Genomic DNA, 9,836 nt, shown 5'->3' on the forward strand with positions numbered 1-9,836 from the left:
GCCATGATTACACTCTCAAAACATCTAACAATTCACCACATATTGTGATAGAGCGTTAAATATGAGAGAGCATTAATGTTTTTCTGTGGCATGGGAAAGCTCCTCAGCCTCCTGATTGAAGTGACTTCAGGTGCAATGGATGCCAAGAGAACATCTGAAATGTCCCACGGAGACAGCCTGCAATGTCCCGGACCTCTTTGCGCAGGTTGTGGTATCATATTAAGTGTTGTTTTTATTTAACCAAGGACGGCCTGGTGTGCTTTCAGGAGGTGACCTTTGACCTTATCTTTACCCCCAACCATTAGTGTGGTGTATCTCAGCGTGGGGAGGACGTGTCCGCCTGCCTCCTTAACTGTTTTCTGAAGTGCTGACTGTTTTAATACTTCAGATGGTATCTTTATGGGCCTCACATGGGATTTACGCAAAAAGTGTACCATAATTGGTGTGACACCCCCACTCCCTTCACAGACAGCGGTCCAGGATCCTCTCCTCACACACACACACACATCCCCCAGTGACCTTACAAGTGGTTCAAAACCTGTCAGACGCTGCCTCTTTACAAGAACATCATTAGATTTCAAGGTAAAATACAACAGCTGATATTGTTGCCGTTAGGTTCCATTATGTTTCAAAACCTCATTTATTTCACACCTGCCTAACCGCTGCAAAGCATCCAGACTTCAACATCTGCTCTCGTCGGATTGGGGAGCGAGGAGGAGATAGCGCCGGGTGCAGACTGTCCTGTGGAACGCACCAGGAGGGGTGAATGCTTTCACCCAGTTGGCCGTCAACAGGTTGATGTCTGTCGGGGGGAACGTTTTCGAATCAGTTAATTTCAGATGAGCCAAGAGTGCAATAATCTGCGTGTTGGTTGTTACCAGGTGTTAACCTTTAAAGCAAGAGGTTGGCAGAAACATGACATGGGGAGAATTTCTCATTTCCAAAGCATTTCAGTGATTGAGTTCATTGGGGCAATAACTGTGCTAGTGGTAGGATGGGAGATGACTTTGGGGGAACCAAAACCACGACAATTTGTTTTTCACCATGTGCAAAACAGAACAACAACAAAATGATCCATTCAAGGCTCTGTATGGTTCTTTATGGTGCTGGAAACAGTGTTCGTTAAAGGTCCAATACAAAAAAAGCATAAAAAATGATTAGTAAGTTCTATAAAACGCTAAGCTAAGTCATTTATTCAGAGTTTAATTGACAATTTACTGGTGACCAAACCTAATCCCCTGCATCTGGAAGCACTTGGTTTTATTTTAAGAAAAGTTTGTATTATCCTATCGTCTAGCTCGTCTCCAACTTAGCATTCCAACGTAAACTCTCCCACATGGGCGACTGGATGAGATCGGATTAAGGCGTCGTGCATTAAATGATTCCACGCTGCAATATTTAACCCGCCAGAGATCCCATATTGCTAAAGCCCAGTGGGTCTGGGATCGCCGTGAAACAACAAGCCCTCTGCCGGGTTGGCAAAGCTCGCAAACTGCTGGTTGTGTGTGGGGAAACGGCTGCATTTGTACCATTTTTTGGCACAAGGCATTCACGGGGTATTCTGTCTTCCTTTGCTCTTTGGACAGGAATGGAGGAAGAGAAGGAGAAGGAGCGCCTGGAGTAAAAGCTATGTAGGGTAAAAGTGTTCAGATTTTGTGTGTTTTCCCCATGCAAGTTTCCTCTTACTGTCCAAAGACATGCAGGTCAGGTGGATTGGAGACTCTAAGTTGCCGATAGGCGTGAATGTGAGTGTTTCCCTGTGGTGAACTGGCAACCTGTCCACGATGTTTCCTTACCCTCTGCCCTGTGCATGCTGGGAAAGGCCGCAGCCCCCGTGACCTTAAGAGGGAAGAGACGAATAGGCACAACATGGAGGAATCCTGTTTAGGCTCGACTTTCCCTCTATGTATTTGCCCATAGTGTGTGCAGAGAGACCTGGCATTCACACTCTTGAGCCTGCGAAGTATGAAGTATATATTTCATATAGAACTGTGTAACTTCATAAACCTCACAGTCATAACTGGAAAAACTGACATTTTCCATCCGATCCTATAGATGCAGTCAAAATATAGTTCCATTCCCATCTTAATAACATTCAAATGTCTTTTAAATATGATCAGGATACGATCGTGTTGCATGTCAGTTACACCATGGAGCTTCTGCATCGTCTGCCAGTTTAATGTCTGTTGTTATAATTGAACACGAGTTGGCCGAGTCTGAGACTGAGCAGCAGGCGCAGCCGGTGGTTAGCGGTGTTTTTAATCCACGGATACGGCACGCGTCTCACTGAACGGGCCAAGTTTTTTTTTCACTTTCTAGAACTCTCTCCTTTTTTTCAGTTTGTGATCTTTCTCTTCTCGACTGCCATGCGCCTGATCTCTATGACGAATCAGTTTTAGTCATTGTGTGATGTTTGGTTTTTTTTTTTTATTTCCACCCACATGACACAGCTCAGGGCGAGTGAGTATGAGATGATCTCAAGCTTTTTCATGTCATTGCCAGTAGAAAAACCTTTGCCTGATAGAGTATTAGGGCCATTGTAGGTGATTTTTTATTTCTACCGTAGAGGGGTAATATTTTGAGGAAAAGCTCAGAAATTCTGAGATAAAACTCTAATCTAAAAACTTCTGGGATTTTTTTCTCACAAATTTCTGATTTTAATCTCAGAAATTTTGAGTTTTTTTCTCACAAATTTCTGACTTTAGTCTAAAAGATTTTGAGTTTTTTTTTTTCACAATTTTCTTATTATTTATCAGAAATTTCTGATTTCGGATCATCTTTGAGTGATATTTAAAAGACATTCTAAGGTGTTTTCTTTTTTTTTTTCACTATATACTTACTATATATACTTCTATACTTATACATAGCAACTGGTTTGTCTTGTGTTGTGCAGATATCAGCTAGAAAAGGTGGGTGCCAGAAGAGAGAAAGATGAATGTGAAAGTAATGGCCAGAATGAGACAGACTGAAACTGTCTTCACAGAGCAGCAGCTGAAGTCTCTGGCAACACCCAATCATCTAAATTAAATCATAATCTTTCAACGAGCCATAATGCAGTTGGGATTTTTTCCTTTCAAAGCTGCTGCTGTCGCAAATTTCCGACTTTAATCTCAGAATTTCAGAGTTTTTTCTAAGAATATTACCCCCCTTCCTCCTGGCTGCGGTAAAAAAAAAATCCCCTAGAATGGACCCTAATACTCTTCCTTACAGAATAGGTCGTCATTTGTAAACGTGATATTGAACTGTCCCCCCATTTTTGCAGCGTGGGGTGTTTGGTAGGCAACCGCTGGACATAAGAACTCTGACCTGAGACCAGTTTGCTTCTGCGGCCATAATGTTCATTCATATGGTCATGCAATCTGACCAGTGACTGCATCTCACATTCTTGGAGGCTTAATGAACCAGAAAAGAATAATGAATCTTATGAGCAACAGACCTATATGCTCAAATATACCAAGCGCTTCAAAGTTAAAAGCGATGCACAGTGTCTGACTCTTCCCCCGCGATGAAAATTAGATTTAGGTGGTAAAATTGAATTTGAGCTCAGTGTTTAAATCTAGACGGAGGTTTCTAAAGACACTGTCGGCTGACCTCTGGCTTCTTGGCGTTTCTCTAGATGACAGTGAAACTTATTGTGGTCTGCACTCTCTCTCCGTCTGTCTATCTCTGTCTCTATCTCTGGCTCTATCAGTCTGTCTGAGTACAGTGCTGCTCTATCTCGGCTCATGTTCTAGTAGATTTACAACGGGGTCAGAGCTGGCTGAGCGGTCCAGACCTCCTACACTGATCCATAAATCTCACATTATAGTGCGGCAGGGTCATGCTCATTAATATCTGAAAATATGTTGTTCTTGACATAATTATTATTATTATAGGAGGAGGGGCAGGAATGCACCTCAGCTGACTGTCAGCCTGACAGAGAGGCTCCACATAGATCGCTGAACACCACACACTCAGCAGCAGCAGCTTTGAAAGGAAAAAGTCCCAACTGCATTATGGATCGTTGAAAGATTATGATTTAATTTAGATGATTGGGTGTTGCCAGAGACTTCAGCTGCTGCTCTGTGAAGACAGTTTCAGTCTGTCTCATTCTGGCCATTACTTTCACATTCATCTTTCTCTTCTGGCACCCACCTTTTCTAGCTGATATCTGCACAACACAAGACAATAAACCAGTTAAGCTAAGTATAAGTATATAAGTATACTGTATATAGTAAGTATATACTATGAAAACACCTTAGAATGTCTTTTAAGTATCACTCAAAGATGATCCGGATGCATTTGTTTTATTTCTTGTTTGTTTGCTTGAAATCACCACAGAATAAAAAAGAATCAAACACAGGCATTTCAAACCTGCACAGTTCAACAAGATATCAGATGTAGATGCTTGCCAGAAGGGCCACTGCTGCTAGCTCGGACTGAGGAAGAACTAGGTCACGCCACAATGTACTGGTTTTGGTCTCTGACAGACCGTGAGTTACAAGACCAGGCGCCGGCAATACAAATGTAATTTGTGACATTTAGCTATCAATGCTGACGTTTCAACCAGTCATCTGAACGTCTCAGCTGAAGCTTCTTAAAACGGGACGTTGGAGCGGAGGAGGGTTGACAGCACACTGTTGACTATTCACTACTGAGCACAGGAACAGTGAGCGAGTGAGGGTGATGCTTTCTGCCCTGCGTACACATCGCTGTCTGTTGATGACATGAATACTGTTATGCTTCTGTTTTATTGTTTGCTTGGCATTTTATGAGTTGTCATTTTTAGTTTAGAATTGCTGTTGTCATTGGCATAGAGGGTCATTCCTATGCTGGACAATTTTTGAAATTTCAATGTAATTTTAATGTAATGTAATCCATTTAATCCATTTACTGTTATTGTTTTAATCAATCTATTTTATGTGAAGCACTTTGAGTCGCATTCTGGTGCCATAACTAAGCTTATTATTATTATTATTGTTGCTGTGGTGGTAGAGGAGCAACAGATTACATGGATTTGCATTACTGTTTACAAAAATGGTAATGCAGGTGGAACTGAAAAAAGGATGCAGTAATTGGGTATTGAAGAAATCATCCCTCTAGAAGTAATGTCTGATAATGGTTTCAGATGATGATTCATCACAACAATACTCTTAATGTAGCTAAACTCAATCAGGAAGACTACTTCATTCACAAATGATCCTTCCACCCTTTCATCTGATGTTTATTATCCCATCAGTTTGATCTCTAGCAGGCAGCGCTCCTTCCACTTGCATCATCCCATCAGGTTAAGCATCATCCATTATGGGTTCCTCTCCCCATAATAGGGCAACAGCTTTAGATGGAGTCTACGCCAAAGTTTTGATCAATGTTTTGATTCATTAAAGTCTTTTGAATGCGTGTCTTGAACTGAGTCTCTCCTGATCAAAATAAAACTCCATCTAAACTGGAGCAGGTCTGTAACCGTTAAAACCCCATTACGCTGTTGCCCAGTGTTGTTTTTGTTTTGTTGTGTTGTTTTTCTTGCAGGGGAACAGAGTAACGACCACCGAAGTGAATAACAAAAACCGCAGGGGTCCAGAATTAAATCCATCCCTGTCACTCCAGCGTAACGAAGAATTTGTTCCCATTTGAATTTGATTTGGTAATAACTACAACAGCCTGACTTTTCATGGTAACAGTTAATGATTTTTAAAATGGAAACTATGTCTTTGTGAGCTGTATTTAAAGGTTTTTAGCTTACAATTAGAGCCAATGACTTCTGGTTTGAAGGCTAAAAAGGGAACGTGGGAAGTCAGAAAGTAACGGGAGTAGAGCATTGTTGATTTTGTTATTTTCATAGGATTTGTTGATGGTAAGAAATGTATTTAAACACACCAGCCGTATCCTTTAAGGTCAAAAGCTGCAGGATGGATCAGAGGCATCATGGTTTGACAAATCCCTACAAAATTAGCAGTACAATTGTTCCAGTGTTTTTGGACTTAATGTTTCACACGTGGAGCTGTGTGCTCAAGGCGGTGCGAACCAACAAACAAATGAGCCTAAATCGGCAGCATCACCCGAAAGAACTGCAGCTGAAAGGAATCTGATTCTTTTGAGTAAGCCGGTGCATGACAACAGCGACTACAGTTTGACGCCGGTCACAGATTAGACTTCCAGAGTAGTAATTTCACTTTGGCACAACATTTTCACTTTGTCCACTTTTTTTGTTTATGAGTGGTTCACCACCAGTATTTGCTGATCTACTGTTGGGATTCGTGGCCACAGCATTCTTTTTGTAAAACAATCAAACTTACACATACAAACACAGCGATGTAGACCCACGTGATGTTATTTCATTCTGCAGCCACAGTCATGTTTCCCAGAGTAAGTTTGCCTGTTCCAGGTAAAGGTTGTTACGGTAATCTCAGGATAAAACGAAGATGAAAACCAGGTGTTGAAGAACTATGTAATGGATAATTAAGACAGTGGATTTAGACAGAGTTTTGGCTTGTTTACTGAACGCTAACAGGCGACTTGTTGTCAGAAGAAGTGCCAGCTTTGCCAAAGCCAACGGCGTTTACACAATTCAGGTCGAAAATAGTTAGAAGAAAACCCCTGAGTCCCATCTGGGATTATTTTGACAGTCTGTGGGCCAAACTTTAAGTAAGTCTAGGATGAACAATACCTGTTCTGAACTTCTATTATATACTATTATACCTTTAAAAAAAATCCCACCCCTAACCAAAATACTTAATAAACTAAACATTTGTAAGAAAATAAGAACTCAACTAAAGCTACCAAACCCACATTGAAAACAAACTAAAACTAAATTGAAATTGAAATAAAAATGGAAAACTAATAAAAAATCCCAAATTATAATAGCCTTGGTTAATTAGAGGCTGCTGCTCTTGAACGTCTCCCAAGGTGTGCAAGTGAAAAAGTTAACATACTCCACCAAAGTGTAATGTTTGCAATGTCTGGCCACCGCTGGCATCTGTCCCGTGTCTCCATTGGTCCTCGCTCACAGCAAGACCCACTCAGAAAGCCATTTACTGTCAGAGTACACACACACACACACACACATACACACACATGACTGGTGGGGGGATGTGCTCCTTACCCTTTAACCTGCCGAAGGAATGACGTCAAAATGACGCTGCTGTTGATCCTGGGCAACAGCCACGTCTTTATAAATAAGGGCTATTCATTCTGATTCATCTGGTGTGTGCGTGTGTGTGTGTGTGTGTGGAGATTTCCACATGTGCGCATAAACTAGATATCTCACCTTTTCATATACCAGCTTCGGATACACTCTTTAGAGCCGATGCTATAAGAAAACACTACTGTTTCTGGGTAGACACATAGATACATAGAAAAATATCATATACTGGAGATGTGTGTGTGGACTCTATTTTGCACTTTACTGTGAGCAACCGAGTGAGTGTGCATGTGTCCAAAAGGAGTGTGTGTGTGTGTGTGTGTGCAGGGCGCTGGGAGTGCAGTATCAGAGGTTAGGGGTTAGGCATTAGGAATAGGGAGTGGGGAAACCAGGACAAAACAAACATAACAACATAATGGAATTAAAGGAAGAAGAGGATGGAAAAATACAATTTGTCACAATAACTGGCAGAGCGTCCGGCCGGCCTGCCGGGCTTCAGAGCCTCAGAGCGAGGGACTCAGGCCTCAGAGGGACTCGGGCCTCACTGTCACCGCAGCCTGACTCAGCCAGGCACTGGCCCGCTGCCTGGGCCGCGCTTTTATGTGGCTTACATGCTTTTCTCTTTATTTTCGTTCATTATTAAGACAAGAGCGAGGCTGTGAGGCAGCGAGGCGGTGAGGCATGCAGAGAGGACTGACTGGACGTGAAAAAAGTAAGAGAGGGAAAAAATGTCAGTGTGTGACAGCAGACCCTGTCATGTAGCAGAGTCATTCCAGCTTAAGGGATTTGCATGGATCGGTATTTGTCATTTTATTTATTTATGTAATTATTTGTTTGTTTGTTTATTTATTTTTTTGTCTGTTTATTTATTTAGATTAGATTAGACTTTATTTTTTCATTTAGCAGCAATCCGTAAATGCAGCTATTATATATATGTAATAACTAAGTAAAAAACATGGATGATAAAAAAAAGTGCTAAAGTATATAGTCAGTTCCAGCACTTTATTGTATTTATTTATTATGTATTTACTTATTATTATGTATTTATTTATCTATCTATTTATCTATTTGTTTGTTTATTTGTTTATTTAATCATTTTCAGTAAGTGAGCTGAGTACACGCTCTTTTTTGGCAATGCCCTCCTTCACCTCATGGCTGCACCCGTCCAGCCCCAGGACTGCATTCTTCTTCTCTTGTCCTCGGAGCCGCTCCTCCGGTGGTTAAAAGAGCAAAGAGCACCTCAGTGGTGTTTTTTTAAGGGGAGAGGGGAACAACGTTACTCATTCACTTCCTCTGGCCAGAATCTTTTTTTTCTTCCCCAGTTGTTGTAAGAATTTGAAACCGTGATAGAAAGGAGGCATCCATTACACCGGGTCAGACTCCAGGCTTCATCACCACCACAGTTTGACTCAGGCCGTGATCAGGAGGAGTCGGGGAATTGTGCGGTTTCCCATCTGTCAGGATTATTCAGCATCCTGTAAACAGAGATTATCGTCAAGGTCCTGCAGCCTCCTCGTCTCTCTACCGCTCGAGGTTTCACAATCTTAGAAGTGAGGAAAAACCACAGAAAACACATTACACATCAGAAATGTTTGGCCGTGAATGAATCACCCAGTATCCTTGATTTCCTGAAAAGCAGATCTTTTCAAGATACAAGCTTTCTGTTGTAACCCCCTGTGTGTTTGCCTTGGCAAATTGCCAGACTTGGATACACACTTTCCTTCCAACAAGGGTTCCAAAAGCAGGGACGTATTTTTTCCTCTTAATTTACTATTGTAAATATTAAAAAATCATGTCGCTGAAATGTCACAGGGAAGGGATTGGTGATTGGTGATTGATTAGTGGATTCTCTCTTTGGTTACTGGAATCTGAACAGAAGGTCACTGCTCTACGCCCTTGATAACTTGACAGCCATTGGTGTGTGTGTGTGTGTGTGTGTGTGTTCGGGGGGACATTTGGGGTCATGACCATGGAAGGTATATATTATGAGGGGTGGGGTTAGAAGATTTGCAGATGAGACGGAGGGGGCAGAGGCCAAACGCCTACGACAGTACAGGGGCTGACAGAAGGGGAACAAAAGCAGATGAGGGACTTTCGGGGGGGGGGGGGGGGGGGGGGGGGGGGGGGCGTCCTGTCCCGACCTTAAAGTCCCTGCGTCTAATGACGTTTGCTACCAAAACTCAACTAAATTCAATCAAGCGGAGCAATGGCTGATGACTGACAAGAAAGGTCAGTTTATATTCATAGTACCCCCGGGATGTCACATGCATTTCCTACCAATATGGTGCTTGCGAGGTAAGAGCAGACCCAGCTGGCGAGTGCTACACCTTGTCACACCCAACTGATGCCCATAAGACGTGACACTCCCCCACAGGACCCCTCTCCTCCCAGAAGGCCCGGGCAGAGGGAAACCTCGTCCTCATCACAGCTCGACTTGACCAAGAGCTTCAGGAATCGCGTGCCCTAACGCTCCGATCCATTTGGTGTCTCAGCGGGCGGCTCCATTTTGCAGTAATCTCACAGCTGAAACACACATGTAACTAATCAGACTGCTTGGTTGGAACTACCTGTCGTATAAATTATGCTGATTATGCCACAGTAAAATAGTAAGAGTATAGCGTTATTATTATTATTAGTGCTGTTTAATGCTAAATCCACTTCCTCGCAGCCTTTGTTCTCAGTGGTCCGCCTTTTATTGAAGATCCTGGTCCAAGAA

This window comes from Centroberyx gerrardi, chromosome 4, assembly GCF_048128805.1.
Source record: "Centroberyx gerrardi isolate f3 chromosome 4, fCenGer3.hap1.cur.20231027, whole genome shotgun sequence".
NCBI lineage: Eukaryota > Metazoa > Chordata > Actinopteri > Beryciformes > Berycidae > Centroberyx > Centroberyx gerrardi.